We start from the raw sequence: 23,080 nt of genomic DNA, 5'->3' as shown, positions 1-23,080 counted from the left end.
ATTTCTAGCTCCGGTTCCAGCCGCACACAGACGTACGTCCCATGCATGTGTCAACAACCCCTTGCCCTAGCGTGAGCAATCGCAGGTATGGAGGGTTCAGGCAAATAAGGCAATCAGCCGAGTCTCAATAACACTTCATTGCTACCCAGGCAGTAGCGCGAATACTTTGCTAGGAGGGATAGTCCGCTTTATGTAAAACAAAGGGTAAGCTTAATCCTTTTGTGCGAAATTGTTGGCGGCTCGCATGTCCTTCTGGTAGTGGCTCCACCGCTGGCTCAAGAAAGAACATCTCTTTGTCCAGCGGGCTTTTTTATAACCTCTTGTCACATTCTTCCGCAAGGGTTGTCTCCGTTGCAGAGAGAGACGATTGCCCTTTCCCTAGAGCAGGGAAATAAGGGGTAGCACATGGCACCAACCGGTGGGATGGAAGGGCTAGTTAGGATAGGGGTGGGGCACTCGCTGCCTGTGTAGCCCATTCATTGGGAAGGAAATGGGAGCATGTGCTCTCCCGCATCCTCCTCCGCTTAAGAAGACCCTTGGACGACAGACATGAGGTAAGCCTTTTATTATTATGCTTCCTAGAGGAAGACTAGGACGGACGGGTCCATGCCCGCCTGTGGTTGGTCCTCTGCCATGGGCCTTGCTGATGTCCACACTGGTGTCATCCCAGCCCCCGAAATAGCCACTGCATTCAAAGTAACCACTAGAGCACTGCACGAGCTCGGGCCTACCCGAAAACCCGAGCCCGGCCCGGCCCGTGAACACTACTTTACCCGGCCCAGCCCAGCCCGACACGGGTAAAGTAGTTTTCACGGCAGGCTTGGGCCTGCAGCTCCGGGCTTAGGGCCGGGCCTGGATTTGAGGTGGCGGGCTCGGGTCGGGCCGGGCTTAGACTCACGAAGCACTCGGTTCTTCAAGGGACACTAAAGTGAAACACAGAATCGGTTTAGGCTGATAAAGTGGGCTCTGAGAACTCGAGTGTCATTAATTTCACAATCATAAGTTTATTTATAGCGGAAAAAATCCATGTCAAAGTTCCATTTTTAAATTTCGCTCCGAAATCTCTGCGCGGCCCGTCATGGATTTCAATGTGTATTAGTCGTATTTTGGCGACATTCGCTGAACAAAATTTTCTGAAATTTGGTATGTTGATGTATGTATGACCCCCTCTGAGGGCAATTAGGAACTACGTAGTCCCCAGTAGACGCCGTCGGAATCTATGACGTCACGGCGCTTGCTGCGCAAATTTCAAGGTGGCGTCACTACCTGCATTTTCTTTTTGCTCTTTTTCTCGCTTACCAAGAGCCTTGTCACGGCGAGCGTGATTTTGGAATTTTAAAAGGGTAATTTTCTGATAATACACAAATCGTTTTTCTCTTTAGTGTCCCTTTAAGCTTATTACACGTACGCTGTGCATACACGTATGTTCCACATTTTATCTCGAAAAACAAAAAACGTTTTTTTTTATCTGGGGCGGGCTATTTGAAGTTTTCTGAGGGTCAAGTAATGAACTACTCTTGCTTCTTGCATATGGGGCTACCTGACTTATCGGAAACAGGCGAGCTAAAAGTAAATAGATGAGACGCTTATATAGTTAACATCTCTCTATTCCGTGCTTTATTAGCTGCATTCGCTGTTATTTGATATCTCAAATGTCATTTTGTAATCGCAGTAATAAATGTAATATAATAAATTTATACCTCTAACTTATCGCAAGAACGATCACAGAGCTCCAAAGCGGAGAAATGTTCTTGAAAGTCCCAGCCCTTCACTGAAACGCAAGGAATCCCTTTAAAGACCCATTCTTTTTTCCTTCATGGCTCCCAGTGGTCACGTGACACGAGATAGATGCACAGCCTGTTTTGTGTGCCCACATTGTTAACGTCTGAGCCAGGCCCGTAGCCCGGAATTTTTTTCGGGGGGGTGGGGGGCACATGCTGAAAACCTAGACTTTTTGAGAAAAACACCTATTTTTATTATTTATTTCTGGTAACAACACATTCTTCACCAAAATTTCGGGGGGGGGGGGGGCTGCAGACCTAGCCCCCCCTGGCTACAGGCCTGGTCTGAGCTTTCGTCTTGTTACGCTATATCAGGGTCAATGTTGCGGAGTTACCACTCCAGAATTGCAAAAAAATGGCAGGAAGTGGAACATGGAAGCTTGCGATGAAAAAATCTGTGAACAGGGGGTGGGTGCTCGAGCCGACGTTTCGACGAGTGGACTTGTCTTCTTCAAGGCTGGAACTGGTTTCCTTAGCTATCGTGCGTATATGCTTCATACCCTCTCCACCACAAGGGAGAAGGGGAGGGCAACTGCCAGAGTGGGGATGGGGAAGGGGTGGGAAGAGGCCGCCGTGACAAACTGGGTGAGTCATAAGGAAGGCGAAAAAAAAAAGAAAGAAAAGGAATAAAAGAAGAAAATGGGGGGGGGGGGGTGTATGTTTCGCTGAATGATTTCAGTGGAAGCACGTGGCATTTTAACAATAGTAGGTTTCAAATTCCTAGAAGGGCTTAACTCTCATTGGTTTTCGTTCTATATGTACCATACCGAATAGATTCAAGAGCCCCCTTAGAAACGTTAATACCTGCTGGCTGGAGTGTATTGAACTTGTGAATAAGGTATGACTCTATATATTTTCTGTCTCTTGGGGACCGGAAGTTTGACTGAAGTATGTAAAGTTTGAGATCTTCGAAGTTCTGACCTGCTACATTAAAATGCTGTGCCACTGCTTTGGGTAACATCTTCGCCGTGTACGCGCGATGCCCGTTTAATCTAACATTAACAGGTTGTCCCGTTTCGCCAATGTGCCGTTTTTGACATTATGAACATTCGATCATGTAGATAACGTTTGAACTAATGCAGGTAAGACTAGATTTTATGTGATGGACGTAACCACATCCGGTGCTTTTAACTATAACGTCATCTTGAAGGTGCTTACAAGTCTTACATCTTGGACGTGAGTAAGGCGTTATGTGGGCAGTAGAATGAGGGTTTACTTTTGCATGCTCTAACATGTCCTTAAAATTCCTATTGCGGCGATACACGACCTTTCGTTCTCCGGGAAACGCTTTTCTAAGGCGCTTGTTGCTTGCCAGTATTGGGTAATACTTAAGGAGGATATTATTTATGTTTGTTAGCGCATTTGAGTATTTGGTTATAAATACTGGCGGCTGGTTAGGCTGTGTTACGGGGGCCCTTTGAGCTAGTGATGATTTCCTATCCAGTTGACATGCTTCGTTGTAGACCTTGTTTAGAGCATCTTGCGAGTATTTTCTTTCAACTAATGTTTCCTTTACGTTGCTTATGTGGTGAACGTAGTCCCCATCATTGCTACAGATCCTTCTTATACGCCTCGCCTGTCCTACAAATACAGTAAAAGCTCGTTAATTCGAATTCCACGGGAACGCTGAGCAATTTCGAATTAAACAAAATTCGAAATAATGAAAGTGAGCAAAAATGGGTGGATTTCGGGGGTGGGGGCACGAAAAATATTTATTGGCCAAAAAAGTCGGTGATGACCATCTGCTTCTTTTCTCTGAATGCCACAGCTGCGGCTCTCTGTTCCAGCGCGCGGACGCGGCGCAGGGAATCCTCTTCACCCTCTTCAAAGCTGAAGAAGAGACGCGCCACATTAAGTGCCTCCATCACCGCAGAAGCTGACGGGCGCACAGGCGCTTCGTCATCTTCGTCTTCCTCACCTTCTGGCTCTTCAGCAACAAGCTGCGCACCGGCTACTTGAGCGATAATGTCCTCATCAGTCAGGGCACCACACACCGATGCACCGGTGTCAACTTCAACATAATCGGCAAAACGTACGCCCCGAAGAGTGTCGCGCAATGCCACTGGCATGAGCTCCTCAGCCCCGTCCACGTCGACGTCACAACTATCCTGCGCACTTCTAGCTGCAAATCCACTGTGGCGGAAACAGTTTGCGATTGTGGTCGCGGTCACCTGTTCCCATGCGCGCACCAACATGTGCATGGCAGTGAGCAGCGTAATGCCGAAGTCCTTCCTGTCGCCCGCGCACAAAATCATTCTCTCCAGCATGTGACGCCTATAAAAGCACTTGATGTTCCTTATCACACCCTGGTCCATTGGCTGTAGGGCCGCAGTCGTATTTGCTGGAAGGAACACTAACTTTGTTGCTCTCAGCTCAACGTCGACTTTGTGCGCCGAACAGTTGTCGACGACAAGAAGAAAGCGTCTGCCGCCCAGTTCCATTCGCCTGTCGAATTTCAGTAGCCACTTCCTGAATAGGTCACCTGTCATCCAGGCTTTCTTGTTTGCGGCGTACTCCGTCGGCAGTGACCGAATGTTTTTGAAGCACCGTGGCTTGAGTGCTTTGCCAATCACAAAAAGGGGGACCTTTTCCGTACCGGTCATATTTGCGGCGACCAGAACAGTGACACGCTCTTTGCTGCGCTTGCCGCCGGCACAGCTGTCTCCCTTGTAGGTGATCGTCTTGTCTGGCTGCAACTTGAAAAATAACGCTGTCTCGTCAGCGTTAAACACATCCTGTGGTGAGTAGCTCTCCAAGTACTGCTGCAGGGTGTCGCTTCTTCAAGTAGCGCATGTTTCGGCGTCCACTTCCTTTGCTTCGCCGGATAACGTGCGGAATACGAGATTGTGCCGCTCCCTGAAACGATGAAACCATCCCTCGGAGGCGACAAAGTCTTCAATGTCCAAGCGCAGGGCGAAATCGGCTGCCTTGGCCATGATGATAGGGCCGCTCAATGCGATACTCTGGGCTCTCATTTCTTTAACCCAGATAATCAAAGCCGACTCCAGTTCCGGGAACTTCGCTGTCCTTAGCCTTTTTTCGACTGGCGCCAAAATCCTCGGCTTCATAGGCGTTTTCAATGGCCGTCCTGTTGCGTATGTAGGTTGACAACGTGCTCGGAGGTATGCCGTGCTTCCTCGCAATTTCGTATTTGCTCGAGTTCCCTTGGTCAACCTCTCGCAAAATCTCCACCTTCTCCTTGACAGTCTTCGCGCAGTAGTTTCCCCGCGGCATCTTGCAACTTCGATGCGGAATAAGACGGCTTGACGGCGTGAACGAACAACGTGCTCGAGGAACAAAGTGACGCTGCGGGGTGCGGCCTAGGACTGCTAGGACTACTCCGCCGACTCCTCAGCGTCCCGCGGGTCCCGCGTATACAAGTGGCGCCAGGCGCTGGGATAGCGGGAGGGCTACGGAAAAAAAAAAATTGCTCCCTGGATTTCGGAGGCCATACTTTGCTCGTCCTTTGCTCGGAGGCCACTTGAAGCTCGAAAAAACCGGTCGTGCCACCTATCGTTCGGCCGTAAAAGCTTCCACTAGTGTTTGACGATGATGACGCTCGGCGGCGCGCGCTTCGAATTATCCGTAGAGGCGTCAATTTCTGTTCGAATTAACGAATCGTTTTACACATGGTCTCCTATGCACTGCGGACCGGACTGCGGCGACCATTTCGAATTATCCAAAATTTCGAATTAATGAGGTGTGAATTAACGAGCTTTCACTGTATCCCTTGTTTGCAGTGTCGCGGATGATGACTAATGTAATCTAGGTATTGCTGGCTGTCGGTTTTCTGTAAAGCATCGTCTTTAATTTTCCTGCTTCAATAGATACCGTCATGTCTAGGAAGTTAATTTCACCGGAAGTATGGTGCATAGTGAATTTAATACTACAGTGAAACTGGTTACAGTGGTCAATGAATGCGTTTAGTGCACATACGCCGTGTTTCCATATGATAAATATGTCGTCTATGTGGAAGGCTTCACTAAGGTGGAAGGTGGAAGGCTTCAGACAGGTGAATAATGGAATGGAATGAATGGAAGGCTTCACTGGACATGATTTCAACCGCTCTGATTCTAACTGTCCCATAAAAATGTTGGCGTATGTTGGCGCAAAAGGGGTTCCCATACTAGCGCCGAAAGTTTGCAGGTAGTAGGACGAATCAAATTCAAAATAATTTAGCGTCCAGGACTAATTTCAGTAACGATAGGTAAACTTCAGCATTATGTGCTTGCTTGCTTTCTATGAGTGATAGAAATATTCGTATACAAGGAGCAGACATCTAATGTTACCAGAATGGCCTGATCCGAGAGTGTTTGTGTTTCATTAATAGTATCTATTATTCGAAGGAAATAAGGTGTATCTTGAACAAAAGACAGAAGGTTAGATGGTATTTTAGATAAATAAGATGATTTAGAAATGTTGATGCGATTCAGTAGGCGTATTATTGTTAGATACTATAGGCCTGCCCGGGATTTGCGCGATAAGCAGTTCATCTAAGGACACCTTATGAATCTTCGGAACAAGGTAGAAGCGGCCTGCTTGCTTGTTTTTAGGCGTCAGGAACCGGTGCTCAGAGTGTGTGAATAATTCCTTGGCTAGAAAATCCGTGATCACATGTTGTATGCTATTAAGTAGAACCCCGCTGTTACGTTCCTCACTGCTGCGTTTTCCCGGCTGTTACGTCGTTTTCCGCCGGTCCCGGCATAGCTCCCATAGGATACAATGTATTGGGAACCCCGCTGTTACGTCGTAACTGTCGGACCGTTCCCGTATGATACGTCGCGAAGTGCGCTCGGAGCCGACCAAGTGACTACCAAAGAGAGCCGCCATGGTGCATTTTCACGCAGCTTGGCCTCGTTTGACCGTAATATTAGCCGCATGAGAGGCGCAAGCAACAGAATCTTTCAATTGATCCAAACAAAAGCATGGCCTTCGAGATTCAAATTGCAAAGATGGCGTCTATGACGTCACTGCTCCCGAAAGCAAGGCCTTCGAGATTGGCGTTTACTATTGACAAAAGCATAGCCTTTGAGATTTGTATTGCACAAACATGGCGTGTATGACGTAATTGCATGCGAAAGCAAGGCCTTCGAGATTGGCATTCACTTCTGCCATCGCGTTGGCGTAGACTCATCATCATCGTTATTTGTTGGAGAGCGGGAGGAGTTCGAGCTGGTTGGAGCTCGCACGGTCGTGCGTGCGGTTTGCGGTCGGACTCGCCGCGCCGGTCGTTATTGCGTGTGCTTAGTTCTTTCATGCCTACAGCTGTTGGTGTTAAAAAAATCACATACGTTGATTACATTTCTGTGGATGAGGCCGTCCTAAGCTCCGCGTTTCTATTCATTGACTAGATCGCGGCTGAGCGCGCCAATTTTCGTGCTGCTCGTAAGAATCGAAATAAAATTCTGTACCACTAAATATTTTGCCGTTTTTCCTGTTTTTCGGCTCTTACGTTTCCCGTCTCTTACGTTTATTTCCTACGGTCCCTTCAAAAACGTATCAGCGGGGTTCTACTGTACTATATTCTTGAGTCGGGTCCGAGGCTAATTTTCGATAGTGTGTGCTGCTGCTGAGTTGTCTGATAGCTTTGTTTTTATATTTTTTATAGGCCAGATTACTATACTACCACCCTTGTCCGCTGGATTTATAACAATGTCCTTTCTGTTTGAAAGTTGTTTCAGGACCTTGTGTCCTGCATAAGTTAAGTTCTTCGGTTTTCGACTCCGTTTAGCTGTGCTCAGAATTTCCCTCGAGACTGGTTTTATATGTTGGTCTAGATCAATATATAAAACTGGGGCTTTGCGGCTCCAAGAGTACGACATCTGGGTTATCTACTGCTCAGGCCAGAAGCATGCCGATGCCGACGCTCTTTCGCGTTCGCCTGTTTCCGCTGACATTGTGAGTGTCTCCATACTGGACAACTTAGGTTCGTCATTAGGATCCATCGACATGTCTTTGGAGCAACGCAAAGATTTGTGGATTGCGTCTTTGCTGGATTACCTCCCTGATGCGCTCGCACGCCCGCCATCTCGAGCACTACACCGACAAGCCTCTCACTTCGCCATCCGTGATGCAATCCTTTATCGCTGCAACTACCAATCTGACGGCCGCAAATGGCTACTTGTGATACCCAGGCAACTCCGCGCCAGCGTATGTGCTGCTTTCCATGCCGATCCACAGTGCGCACACGGTGGTCTGTTTAAAACCCATGCCAGACTACGTCTTCGATTTTATTGGCGAGGCATGTACACATTCGTACAAAAATACATTCGATCTTGCATGGAGTGTCAACGCCGCAAGCCCGGTCCTTGCCCTCTTCTGGGCCAATGCATCCGTTGCCGTGCCGAATGCAACCATTTGACTGGGTTGGAATAGACCTTTACGGTCCTCTAACATACACGTCCGCCGGAAATTGCCGGGTTATTGTGGCCATAGACCACCTCACGAGATATGCCGGCTGCGACGGCACGTGACGTTGCGTCTTTCCTGCTTCAACGCTTTGTTCTACGTCATGGCTCTCCTCGTGAACTCCTGAGCGACCGCGGCCTCATCTTTCTCGCGGATGTTATTCAAGAACTTCTTGCTGAATGTCATGTGATTCGCCACTGTACTACCGCACATCACCCGCAAACAAACGGCTTGACCGAGCACTTCGGCCGAACTCTCAGCGACATGCTTTCTATGTATGTCGCCTCTAACCGCGCCAACTGAAACCTTATTCTTCCCTACGTAACGTACGCCCGCAATACAGCACCCCAGACGACGACAGGCTTTTCTCCCTTCTTTTTACTCTATGGCCGAAAACCATCGTCTTAGATGGACACAAATCTTCCCTACCGACCCGACTCATTAGAGGGCATGCCAGTTTCCGAAGCTGCTCGATATGTCGGCAATTAGCCCGTTTTTTTACAACTCAAGAACAGGGATGGCTCCACAATCAGTTTTCGCCCAACTCTCTTGTTTGGCTCTGGGTGCCTTCCACTTCTGCGCCAGGTAACTCCTCCAAGTTTGTCAGCTGGTACCATGGACCCTACCGTGTGCTACAGCAAACTTCTCCCGTTAACTACCTCATCGAACCCCTCACGCCCACTACGGACCTGCGTCGCCGAGGCTGCGAAACTCTTCACGTGGATCGCCTCAAACCATACCACGAACCCCTTGTTCTTACGACACCTTAGAACGCCTAATTGGCTCCGTCTTCAGTGAGAGGGAAAGTGTGATGAAGAACAAGTGCACCCCAAAGAGTGTCACAGTCGTATCGTCAGCGCTACACAGGAGCGGCTCGTGCTGAACATTGCTGTTGTTTGCGCTGGCTCGGCTTACGATTGTATACCCTGTCATATTACAGTTTCTCTTGTCGACGCCGTGTCTCAGCTCTTTATTATACTACAGTAGACTCTCGATGATTCAAACTCTGATAATTCAAACTTTCAATTAATTCAAAGAAATCTTAAATTATGGTTGGCCCACTATGTTTTCAATGTGTTTTAAAGCTGCTTAATTCCAGCTGCCTCACTGCACAAACTTGGTTAATTCAAACTTTTTGCTTGTCCATGTCTGGAAATATCTGCTGCCTTTGTTGCTTCTAGCTGAACATCCACGTTTTTCCGTTACTAACCGGCACAAATAAAGCCGATTGGTTGCCTACAAAACGGCCAAACTAGCCGAACCTTGCGCACCGATAATCTAGTGCTGACCGAGGGAAAAAAAAAAAAAGTGTACGGTCTGGCCTTGATCTATCGCATGCCAAACGTTTCTTAAAGTCACTTTCTCTGCAGTATGCCATGCGAGAAAGTGTCTTAAGAATTAGAAGGGGCCAGCAACTGTCGTGGGACGCAACACATTTCGTCCCTTAATTACACACCCGTGCGTGCCTTGTATAATAACGAGTACCAGTATTATCGCCGATGTCTAAAAATTTTACTGGCAGTCATGCAGAGCAGTCTATGATGTTGCTGCGGCACTGAGAAACAAAAAACATCGCAGTATTAGTTGGTGTGTTGCCCCGAGTCATATTTATGAGAACTTCTGATAATTCAAACTTCTGATAATTCAAATAAAATCCCGAGGTCCCCTCAAGTTTGAATTATCGAGAGTCTACTGTACTGAGAAACTTCACACCACCACCAGAGTTTTTTGCACCAAAAGGGTCTGTTATAGTTAAATTTGACAGATGCTTTTGGGGATACATTGATGCTGCTAGCTGCCATGTGCTAGCTGCCATATGTTTCTTTCCCATACAATTGCTCTAAACGGAATACCCGGTTTGTGGGTTTCAATTGTGAAGTAGACTTCTAGCTCAGCTGCTTTCACTTTTTCAACGCTTGCCCCAAGCTTTTCTGGGTTGTCTTTTCAACAAGCGTCTTGCTCTGGCTTTTACTTCCTTCCTTTTTGCCGACACTCGCTTCAAATTTTTCCCAACTCTTCCAAGGCTTTCTCAGTGAAAGCACCTTCACTAATAGTAACAAAAAACCTTTATCCGCATTGAGAACCCTTAATTTGTTTTCGGTACAAACGTTTATCAGTGGTCCAACACACAACTTCTACTTATTGCACCGCGCTTCACTCGCGACTATGTCTACGGATTCCGCGACACATTTAAACTGCTCTTTGCTGGTTAACATTCTGAGCCACTGCTAACCATTGCTCTGGGCGAAACGGATGGCTCCACCGAGAACTTGGGTCCCTGTCGCAGGACACCCTGAAATTTCTCGGGTAACGGTACATCACTCAGATTCAGAACACGTCCGTCGGATGCAACTTGCCTCTCCTTGACTGGAAGTTGTGGCCGGATCTGATTCCATAGGACTTCTGTCGCATGGTCTATGACTTTGCTCCATGCAATGTAAAGAGGTCATGAAGCACCCCTTGGGCTTGTTGAAAAAACACATCTTGCGGAAAGCTGACACGGCTATGAACTGCTCAGCCAAATATTGCGGTCGTGCTCGCCGCGTAAAGGCTACGAGCGAAGCGCGAAGTTGCTGCTTTCTCGGGTGCCCTCTTTTGAAACAGAGGCTGGTTCTCACTCTCGTCGGTGGGCGGGGCGTCTGCCAGTTGGTGTCACGGATCTGTTTTTCCGCGTCGCAAGAGACATAGCATCCCTAATGGCCAATAGCCGACACAAGTCAAGAGCAGTGTTTGGATCAGATGCGCTTGTTCCTGTTGACACTGTGTACAGTAGTTGTTGAATTAAATAAACAGACTAAAATATGGAAAAACTTGGCCGAAGTGAATACCTTCAGCTCTGAATTCTTCGGCTCGTCATGTCGTGCCGTTATAAAAATGATAAATGTGTGCCCTCTTCAGTGCTTCTCCATATATCGGCAATGCTTCGCTCACCCGAAATTAGTGGATACCAGCGTGACAAAGATATCTTCAAAAGGCCGAACGTATCTGCATTCCATGAGCGCATGCTGTGGGGCAATTTTAGTAATTTCTGCCGCGAGCTGCATGCGTCCAGGGGCAGCAGCGTGTTCTGAGCTGTTCTGAGACCGCCTGTGTTTGCATTGTAGGGGTCTGGGCTAGCCGCCGCGTAGAAGCCCTCAGAGACTAGGACGAGACACTGAGCAACACGTCTTTATCATTCCAAGACTCGGCCGCAACTCACTGTCAACGGCCACTGAGTGCGAGCCGCTAGCGTGTCCGTGTCCATTGTCCTCTTCTACCGTCGGCGCACTCGCGGCTGCCTCTCCCATAGCATATGAAAGTTACACATGCAGACAGCACAGTTACAAGGATACTGTAACGCGCATTAAGTTCATTTAAAGCGCGCCTACTGTCGCGATCTGCACGCAGGGGCAACAGCGTTTCTGAGCAGCTTAACGATAATCTATTTCCGCAATGAGCACTTATTTGCAATTCGCACTTTACCATGGCATACATTGGTTCTCTATAACTGATATTTTGTATTTAGTTGCTTTCATACTCGTAGACTACCTACTATCTTCCTAATTAACCGTTATTATTAAGCATCACACCACTGCGTTAAAGCGAATGCCAAAAGCGTGCCCTGATGTCAAGCTAATCTAGTAACGTTGGTCAAGCACAATATCCACAAATTTACCACTGATATGTCTCCCGCAAAATAATAAAAGTTAATGCACTTGTACTTCACGATTGTGAACGTCCCTGTGTTCTTGGCACTCTCCTTGCACAGATGACGAAGTGCAAATTTTAAAAAATTTTGTGTTACAGTCCTCCTCAATGAAACAGCTGTTCTGCAGAAAATAATGGTTTCGTTTGAATTGCTAGTATACTATATTCACAGCAGTAGACATATTGGCTTGTTCGCAATTCAGAATTTTACATACATAACAAAGAAACACGAGCACTATAGCAAATAGGTACAAAACCGGAAAAATTCGGTCATACGTGCACTCTCTCGTCCACCTGCACATTATGTTGAAGTTCACTTATACAACAGGCACCTGCTACGATTGATGAAGTATCACCCAACCAACGTTAGAACACAGTGATGACTTGTTGCCTTACTGCCTGTCACCTATTTCTCTTCCACAATGTGTTCTAATGTGTAAATCATCTGTTCTACTTGTTTGGTAATAAAACACAGGCTGTTACTGTGAGCGAGCAGTGTTTCACCAATTTGTATTGCATGCAGAAGTTCATTTCTTCCATTTGCATGCACAACAAATAGTCATACCTCAACTGATACAAGAAACAGTGTTTGCACTATTTTATTGGAATTAAAACACTAGTACTTCTCACGTCATTGTAAGCATCTGTATATTTCCATCTTTGTGCACAGAACCTGCACCTAATACTGAACACGTGGAACAACATATACAGTACAGCCCAATCCCTATATATAATTCACAGCGGTAAAGCAACATGAAAGTAAAGTGTAAGACCTCCTCATAACGCCTACTGGCATGTGCGCTTCACAGTGCCAGTATCTAAGCACAATCCAAAGAAATATCAGTCACCCGGACTCAGACTCACGCCTCATTCTTAGTCCGAGTCCGAGTGAGTTGACTCATGAGTCCGTCAGCGTATCATTAGCTTTCTCGATCAGGATGTCAATGCACTTAAACGGCAACATCTCGCATAATCACTGCTCTATGACACGCGTTTTGATCTCATACTTTCACATACGAGTTACCAGTTATTGCAATCCAGTAAGGACATTTTTATTGAAAGCTATCAATCACACGAACTGTGTTTATCAAGAACTTCCTCTGAAAAATTTTGCGAGGGGAGTATATAAGCACAATCCAAAGTAATGGGATGCACAAGGAACTTGGTGTCAGCCTACACGTGAAGGCAACTAAATTAGTGCAATAAGGCTAGCTTTTAGTTTTTTTATTGCATTAGTTTGCACTATGGCATAAAAACATGTCGCACATGATCATACAGTTGAGTTTCCTGCATAAAAGTCTAAAATTGGTTGTAGATCCACTTACCTTAATTTATAAAAGCATTCAGCAATGCCCACAAAATGACAACGCTGCCTTCTTAAATTGCTGCACATATTTGCTCACAGGTATCTGAAAACTAACGTAAATTTCGGGAATTATGCTTGGGAACTTGTCGGCATTATCGCATGACTACAATGTACCAATACTTCTATTATGCATAATTATTACATCTATGTTTACAATATATTCATGCCAGCTAGTGCCATCTGCAACTTAAAGTTCTTCATCTTTAATTCCTCACTTCATGGCTTATGCATAGTAATTACCTCATTGAAAATTAAGCCCAGCATTATGGCTGCAAGGTCATCTTGAAATTAGGCAGTCAGATGCTTAACATTAAAAATTTTCTATTAATAGTGGCTGATGGCTTGGCACATTGGACGCCAGGACTTGATATGCCGTCAGGTTGAGTAAAATTTGACCACGCGCGTATAGAGGCTGCAAAGTGGTCAGGACTTAAGCTCATAGTTAGAGAAAGTGGGAAAACACAACTGCAATACACATAGAAATGAAGGGGACAGGACGACGCGGTACTAGCAACTGAAGTTTAACACGTGTTTGCCTTTTTTAGACATGTGTTTACTCTTTCTGCGACTCCGTGATTCTTTAATTTTGTAGTTTTTACATACTGTGTGTCTATATCTTTCTGTGGTTTGCGTTGAACTTCAATTGCTAGTAGTGCATCGTCCTGTGCCTTTCATTCTCATTTCTCTGTGCTGTGGGGTTTTTTCCGCACTTTAACTGTGAATACACATCAACTGGCCCAACTGTCCATTTTAGGATATAGTTTGCTGAATAAAGCCGGTTCCACTGAGTGTCAGTTTGAACAGTGCGAAATTTTTAAATGCACATGCTACTGGAAAGGTTGCACGCAGTATCATGCATAACTCTCTGCATCAATCCCAGTATTTGCCCAAATGCTGTAAGATGTAAGAAATGTTCAAGATAGTGTGCAGTGAGGCACAGTGGAGTGTTCCCACAATACACTGTCTCGTACACAAGCAGTGGGCGAGCAACTCTTGCTGTCTGCCAGAAATGTCTTCCTGAAAATGATACAAAAGAGTTCTTTAAGCTTTCTCTGCCCATAAAAATGAATTTCTTGGCAAGGACTTACACTTGACTATACTTATTGCACACTTTTAACAAAACATGAAAGAAATGCAAAATTGTGAGGCTGCTAAGTAGTTCCTTGTGAACTTTTCACTTAAAGCACACAGGGCAAAAAATACACGAAGGTAAAGAAATGCGAAACAACACCACAAGTGTTACACTTGTCCTGTGTACCACCATTCGGGTAGACTACAATGTCAGTCAAGTTAGCGTTATAGTGTAAAGGGGTGTGAATGTTAGTGAGGTTCACTTTGTATTTAAACACGCTGGACACTAGATTCTTGATCAACCACGGCTGCTCTGTTTAGGACTGAATATTGGGCGACTTGGTATTGATTCATGGCAAAAATTAACAGCATACTTGTAATGAGGACAAAAGAAGACCTGGTGTTGAATATTGTTGGCTGTGTATCGGAAGAAAGAAGAGAACGAAGTGTGGGCACGAGAGGAGGGCTCGCGCACTGTGTGCCGAAACGAACGTTTGCCTAGCATGGACATGTTTTTTATCTGAGTCATTAAACCTTTGTTCTTTTCCACTCTACCGGTGAAGACTCCTTTATTCAACGTTTTATGGTGCCGAGAAACCTGGTACTCTGCGATCCAAACGATACGACGACAGGACTTTGACCGCAACGAAGATGGGGCGCATCAAAGGCAAACAAACGACTTGGCGAGCTCTGCACACGCGTCTATGAAATGAGCTAACAACTGATCGAATCAAGCCAATTCTCCTCACCGGATCTTCGTGTGGTGCACGACAGGCTAAAGGTGTGCAACGACGGCCTGAGGGGCCTCAACTTGGAGCTTGAAGGACACCTCAGGAACGATGAAGTTGCCGAAGATTATGTTTGTGGCAGAATATTGTCACGGTGCGTCATGGACATGAGCTAGCGCGGTGCTCTCCGAAGATGAAGACGACGAGTGAACAAGAAGCGCTTGCGCGTGGGGTTTCTCAGCCATCTTGTTTGGCTGCCACTTCACTGTTGTAAATATCCATTAAACAGTCATCTTGCCTTCATCACATTTGGTGGAGGTGCGGGGTACGACACGCCTTGCAACGAAACTCCACAGCGGCCGTCGTTTGAAAGGCCTCTCGACAACAATGGCGGAAGATACGGCGTCTGCATCTGCGTCCGGTCTCTCTGTGGATGAAGAAGATGCGGCGACTGCAGCTGCACAGGCGACAACGGTCGTGCTCGAACACCCACGGGATCCTGGCACGTTTAGTGCTTCCAGCGATCCCAATGAAGTGGACGTTGAGGATTGGCTGGCAGAATACGAACGGGTGAGTGCTCGCAGCCGTTGGGACCCACCTTTTACGCTGGCCTATCTGATATTTTACCTCAAGGGAACTGCCAAAGTGGGGTATGAGAACCACGAAACTGAACTCGGAAGTTGGGCGACGGGCAAAGGTAAAATGTTGGACTACTTTGGGAAGCCCGTCGGACGAAAGATGGCCGCGAACAAAATGCTCGCGTCTCGGGCGCAGACTTCCACGGAATCGTACATCTCGTACATAGAAGATGTGCTAGCACTGTGTCGCAAAGCCAGTGCCGAGGTGCCAGAGGCCGACAAAGTTGGACATATTCTTAAAGGGACCGACAACTGATATTTCTCGACCCATTTTTTTACGGCGCGACAGAAAGCGCACCCTTCGCAGTGTTTATAGCTGCAGTAGTTAATCCCAAAAGCTCGTAGTTATTTCACAAGCAGTATTTTTCGGTCTGAAAGTCTCTAAACACGGACGGAGCTTTGCTCCAGCAACGCTGAGAATTGATAGCGATGCCGCCAGCCCTTCTCCCGATTTGTGAAAGCTATCGCTGTTCTGCTTTTGCAGGAGTTCCTGTAACTATGCTCAACCACCTTTATTTAGAGCTTTTCAACTATTTTTGAAAATAGCAAGCTGTTACTCTGAGATGATGTGGCATTATACACCTTCCCTGTGCCTGTGTCATGGGTGGCTTGTCCCGGCGTCGTTACTCTCTCTATGCACGAGCCAAGCCAAGTCATCGAAAACGTCAGTACGCATATGCGGCGCCGCGCCGAGTAGCAGCGCGCGTCATTTCTGAGACGAAGTGTAGGTAGCAAAACTATGTCGCTCTAAAATCGTAGCGACCTGAAAACTGCGTGCACGGTTGCATGATCACGCTGAAAAGTTGCTCAAGACGCGCTGGCGAGCATGGGATCATTACGTCACGCGAAGGCAGCGCCACTTTATTGCATATTATAAACGGAGGCCTGTATGCACATTTTTATGGAGTAATACCTTTTAATATAAAGAAACGAACAATATTTCAAAACTAACAAACAAATCGTCGACCGCGTACAGCAATCAACGGTCACGTGGCTGGCTTCATCGGATCATTCATGTTTTTGCCGCCAGAGGCGCCACAGGTCATTTTTCGCGAGTTTCAATTAAGGAATAAAAATATAAATCCATTTCTCACGAAAAAAAACAGGGTTGGTTTGAGTCAGTGCGACGGACAATCTTTCCATCAGTGGAGTCATCTCATTTCATGTTCTGGGCAGTTGTCGGCCCCTTTAAGGGGATCGCGGATGACGCCTTCAACCTCCTAATATGCAAAAATTATTTGACAGTGGATGCCATTATAAAGGTGTGCCGGCGCTTTGAGCAAGCTAAGAGCCAGCGCATAGACAGCATGTTTGCCCAGCTTCCGAATACGGCTGCAATGTTGTCTTGCGAAGACCATACAAGAACACAACCACCAGGTTCAGTTTCATCAGACCAGGTCACTCGCATTGTCCGCCGTGAAATGGAAGCCATGGCCCCTGCTCCGGCTCACACTACGGCAAGTGACACGACCCCAATCGCTGCTCCCATGGTTCAAGCCATCGTGCGTCACGAACTCGCCAGCATAGGGATTCACTCTGTGTGCTCTGTGTCCAGCCCACAGCAAACTTTGTGGCGTCCGCCCTCGTCCTATCACGAGCAGCAGTTTCCGGCCCGATCTTGCAACCCTGCTGCTTGGAGAACCACCGACGATCAAACAATTTGTTTTCACTGCCATCGTATCGGCCATGTAGCCCGTTACTGTGATACCCGCTGGTCCTCACCACCTCGGCCGTCGTCTGCCCCTTACCACCGACGGGACGGCACCTGCTTCGCACCTCCCACCCAGTCTGCTTCGCCTAACTTCCACAGAAGGTTCAACAGCCGCTCTCCGTCGCCACGCGGCCACCGGTCGCATTTGCCTCCAGGACGTCGCCAGTCGTCTCGCTCGCCGCACACTTACCGACGGTCCTCCCCATTCAACCCTGCTTCTGCCTATCCGGAAAACTAAACGGTGCAGCGCCCGGAGGTGACGCATTGTTGACTTCCTCCATAAATCCTCTCTTGACGCTTTTGACGAGACGAAGCTTATTAGACGTTGACGTTGATGGTGTGACTATTTCCGCGCCTATTGATACCGGAGCGCACATTTCTGTAATGATCGCAGACCTTCGCCACCAACTGCACTAAGTACTCACGCCTGCCGCTTCCCGTACACTCCGAGTCACTGATGGAGGAACTCCTGCCATTCAAGGGATGTGCACAGCCCGTGTTTCTATTGCCGGTCATCCTACATCAGTTCAGTTTGCCGTCACTGAGCCTAATCCTTGGCTTGGATTTTCTGTCACGTCATTCTGCGCTCATTGATTGTGTGACTGGTGCTCTTCAGTTCGAGTTGCCACAGCTTGCTGATTTTCCAGCTGACCTACCTCCACGTTTATGCTCTCGCCATTACGTTCGCTTGCCTCCACAAGCTGCTACATACGTCACTTTGTCGTCTTCACGCGGTATGCCCGATGGTGACTACCTCGTGACTCCTATTGTTGACGTACTGATGGCCCGAGACATCATCTTTGCTCAGACTGTTGTTTCAGTGACTGATAATACAGTGACCATTCCCCTTCTCAACGTCAGTATGTTGACTCAAGTTATTCTGCAAGACCATCATCTCTCCGCTTGACAATTGCAAGGCTGGTGATCTGGACGCCGATATTACGTCTCCATGTCATGATGCTGATCTCACAGTGCCTCTCGATGACATTAACAAGATGATCGCTCCCGATCTCACCACAGCACAAGCTACCGGCCTCCGTTGTCTGCTAGCATCCTATCGTGACATTTTCGACTGAAGACAATGCTGCTGCTACGCTGTCGTTGCTCTGTCGCCACATGGAGGAGCTCAAGGCGCCAGCGTCAAGGATCGCCGACAGTGCTGCAACAAACAATGTAGAGAACGAAGGTATCACCACTGCAGGAAGCCGTGCCCTTGGAGATCAGATGAGACATGGGCTCGTTGGCTCTCGGCTTCCTAAACTGGAGATGCTTCACTTCAATGGAAGCCCTACGCAGTGGCAACCTTTCTGGGACATGTTTAAACACGCTGTTCATGAAAACCCAAGTCTGACAAACATCGAACGGTTCCACTGTTTGAAGAACCTTCTGACTAGACAGGCTGCGAAGGCCATCGATGGCATTCAAGCCGCAGAGGGGTCATATGAAGATGCCATTACCCTTCTAACTAATCGATTTGGGAACAAGAAAATCATTGAACAGAATTTCTTGGCAAACCTCTGAACAATCAAGCCAGTAAAATCTTCTACCGATGTAGCATCGCTACGCAACTATTGGACACTGTCCACATCAACATCAGAGGACTCAAAGTGCTCGGATGCCCAGAGCGCTCCTATGCTGCCATGCTCGTGGAGGTTCTCACTAAAGCGATCCCAGGCGATGTCTTGGTGGGGAATATTTCAAGCAACAGAGCCGCAAGACGAACGTCGAGGCGCTTGCATCATCGGAGGCGGAACTGCAGGAGCTTCTCGATTACATCCGCATGGAGGTGGAGGCTTGTGAGAGAAGTGCCTTTGTGGACATCTCCGATCATGGTTCCCGATATCATCGACAAGGGGCGCTTCACAACGCTTCACCTATGGCTTCTGCTCTGAGCAGCCACACGACGAGTCAGAAAGGTACCTGTTCTTTTTTCGCCTTTCTTCAGCCCACATTACGGAGTCATGCTCTTCCGACATTAGCATACATGAGAAAAAGAGTCGCTTAGCCATGGCCGGCAGATGTTTCAAATGCACAAGCAAGGGACATCGCTCTAAAGAATGCCATCACTATCTGATATGTTCTAAGTGCAACGGAAGGCGCACAACCGTTGTTTGCAACCCCGAATACGCTCAGAAGCAGCGCTCAAACGAAGCAAGGACCCCTAGCTTACATGTCAAAACGAATAAGTCGTCATCGCAAAATACTGAGAACTTGGTTCTGCTGCAGGCGTTCCGAGCGTGGTTGACAAACCAGTGTGAGTCCAGCTTTATTAGAGGTGTCTTTGACAATGGAAGTCAATGGACATGCATTAGAGAAGACATCTCTAAGAAACTAAGCCTACCCACAGTGCGCACCATCCAGATGGATGTAATGGCATTTGGAGGAACCAGCAGAATGCCAGAAAGACGACTGAACATGGTCAACGTGACGGTAATGAATCAATTTGATCATTCCAAACATGACATAGAGGCCATAGAAGTTCCGTTCATCTGTGAGCAGCTGATTGAAATGTCAGCGACAAACATGTTTTTGCACCAGCTGTTAGAAGAAAAGACGTACATTGCTGAGACAGTACACATCCCTGGACTAAAAACTGAGGATGGCATATGCTTGCTCGTTGGAGCGGACCAAATGTGGATATTTTTGTTAAACGAAGTTTTTTCTCATGAGCAACAGCAAGGCCTCGAATTGTTGTAGCGTGCGAGGTGTCTCGCACGCTACAACAATTCTGGGATGTCGACAGCATTGGTATGTCGGACCCACTCATAAAAGACGACTATGACAACGCCGTAATGAAGCAGTTCACCAATGTTGTTCAGTACAACAATGGGCGATATGAGGTTGCACTTCCTTGGAAGCCGCTAACTTTGAATCTAGCGAACAACCGAGCCGTTGCTGTGCGCAGACTTCACAGTTTGCTACGATGCCTTTACGCAGAGCCCGAGCTTATGCAACAATATGACAAGGCGATCAGGCAGTACGAAGCAGATGGACATGCCGAAAGAATTAATTTTGAGACCGATGAATCAGCCAAGTGCTACTACATGCCTCATCATGCAGTAATTCGAGAATCTTCCACGACCACACGGTTGAGAGCAGTATTCGACGCCTCATCTCACGCGCAAAGCGTAGCATTGCTGAATGATCACCTGGAAAAAGGCCCATAGATAAACAACGATGTGTTAAAAATGTTGGTCACCTTTAGGTTACATAAGATTGGAATTACCGCAGATGTCCAGAAAGCATTCCTTCAGATAGGAATTGACAAAGAAGACAGAGATGTCTTATGGTTCATGTGGTTTGAACGCACACAGGCTGCAGGTGAACCACTGCCTACAATCGAAACCTACAGAATGACTCGAGTTCCATTTGGTATGACAGCAAGCCCATTTCTGCTTACTGCGACATTACGGTACCATTTCAAGCACGTTGAACCAGCCGTGCAAGATACAGGGAAACAATTATCGGACATCTTCTACATTGATGATCTTGTCACAGGGGTATCCACACCACGCGAAGCTTTACGAATATTTCACGACGCAAATACTATTCTGAATAGCGCTGGAATGAAGCTCCAGAAAATGGTCAACTAATGATGACAAATTACAGCAAATCATTAGTCAGGGTTCAGAGGCACCTTCGGAAGCGGCCCCAACAAAAGTCCTTGGTTTCATGTGGGACACGAATAACGACCGACTTCTACTTAACATTGAGCTCTTGTTAATGTTTCTTCAAAATATGGAAGATACCACGAGATTTGTGCTTCAGACAACCACAAGAATTTTTTATCCTTTGATATGGCTATCTCCCTTTCTTGTCAGGATAAAATTCCTGTTCCAACGTCTCTGGCAGCACGGAACTACATGGGAAGAAGCCATGCCTGCACCATTACACGAAGAATGGAAGAATTGGTGTGCAGAACTTCAAGGCCTTCAAGAGCTTTCACTTCCGAGGTGTGAGCTGAAGCTGTGCGTAAACCAGTCCACAGGTTATCAGCTTCACATATTTTCGGATGCGAGCACAAGTGCTTACGGAGTAGCGGCATACCTCAAGGTCATAGATGAAGATGGAAATGCTAATATACAGTTATTAATGTCTAAATGCAGAGTTGCCCCAATGAAACAAATATCCTTGCCACGCTTGGATCTGGTAGCTGCAGTTTTGGCTGCTAGAGTGCTCCAGTTCTTACGTGATGCTCTCGCATCTAGAAACTGGAAAGTTGAGGAGTACTGTTGGACAGATTCAACAGTTCCGCCATGAAATGGAAGCAATTTGTTTCGAACAGAATAATCGAAATACAAAAAAAAACAACTGCTCCAGAACCGTTGAATCATTGCCCTGGTATTCAAAACCTGGCTGATCTGTTGATTCGTGTACTTCCACTAAAAAAGGCTCTAAATAACCGATTGTGGTGGAAGGGCTCTGAGTGGCTGTCCAAACGTCAGATTGTTGGCCAACGATGGAGAACCCTATGCCCGCTATGGCTTCAGATGAACTGATCATCGTCAGCTGAACTGAAGATGGCCCTGATCATTGTGACAAAGCAAGCTTTATTTAGCCCAGAGAAATACAGCTCCTGGATCAAAATAATGAGGGTCACTGCATGGATCAGACGCTTTGTGAACAACTGTCGCTTAGCAAGCCATTGCCGAGATGGAGTATTAGTATCTACTCCAGAAGTTCAAGAAGCGGAATACTTTTGGCTTAGACAAGCCCAAATAGATACATATGGAAGAGAGATAGCTCTTTAGGAAAAATTTAGCTCAAAATGACACAAGGACGAGAAGGGAGGACACAACACGTGCGCTAACTTTCATCAAAAATGGTTTATTTCAACTGAAGCACGAATATATATAGTCGTGATGCTCAAACGCTACAGCCAGATGTCATGCGCAGAGAAGTACTTTTTTGTCATTCTGGTTTAAGTACTTCTCTAATTTTTCCTAATGTCTTACCAACAAGGCCGAATTTCTCCCCTTGTGCAGAGATAGCTCAACTTACAGTGGGACACAATTTAGAGAAGAGTTCATCGATAGGCGAACTACACCCATTCATCGACGACAAGAGTATTCTGAGGATACGAACATGCCTCGACAACGCTGATCTCACGTGCTGCAAGAAGACACCGGTGCTACTCCCGAACAATCATCCTCTGACTCACCTCATCGTTATGCGGGCTCACAAAACAGTGCTTCATGGTGGTGCTGGTGCAATGCTAGCCGAGATTTGGGCTAGGTTTTGGGTGGTGAAACGTGGCATTGGAAAGTGCTTGACGTGTGCGCAATTTTGAGCGAAGGCGACAAGTGTCCCTCTTCCGTGTGATCGAGTGCATAACTCTAGGCCTTTCGAAGCGTGGATTTTGCAGGACCCATGTTCGTGAAGGACTATGATGGTGCTAAGAAAGTGTATATTGTGCTTCTTTCTTGTGCAGCGGTGAGAGCCATTCACATAGAGCATGTACTAGATCTTACTGCAAATTATTTCCTTATAGTTTTTAGAAGGTTTTGCGCTAGATGAGGAACACCGCAAATTGTTTACTCTGACAATGCCACAACATTTAAGAAGGCGGTAAGAGAATTACATTATATGCACCATTGTTTTCTCTTTAGTGTCCCTTTAACAGTGCTTTTTTGATGTGCTATATTGTAACTAAATAGGTTCTCTTGCCTTTTTTTTTTTACAAGCTGCTG

The 23,080-nt window shown here is 46.8% G+C and overlaps 1 protein-coding gene across 1 annotated transcript in view; it reads left to right on the top strand.

Annotated features, from left to right (window-relative positions):
• The window catches only part of LOC119386412 (GATOR complex protein MIOS), a 727,447-nt gene that overhangs the window by 376,241 nt on the left and 328,126 nt on the right, over positions 1 to 23,080 (top strand). The gene's annotated exons all lie outside the window — the stretch shown is intronic.

Source organism: Rhipicephalus sanguineus, chromosome 3 (assembly GCF_013339695.2).
Source record: "Rhipicephalus sanguineus isolate Rsan-2018 chromosome 3, BIME_Rsan_1.4, whole genome shotgun sequence".
In the NCBI taxonomy this organism is placed as follows: Eukaryota; Metazoa; Arthropoda; class Arachnida; order Ixodida; family Ixodidae; genus Rhipicephalus; species Rhipicephalus sanguineus.
The sequence above is the reverse complement of the archived record's forward strand: the minus strand, read 5'-3'. Positions and strand labels throughout refer to the sequence as shown.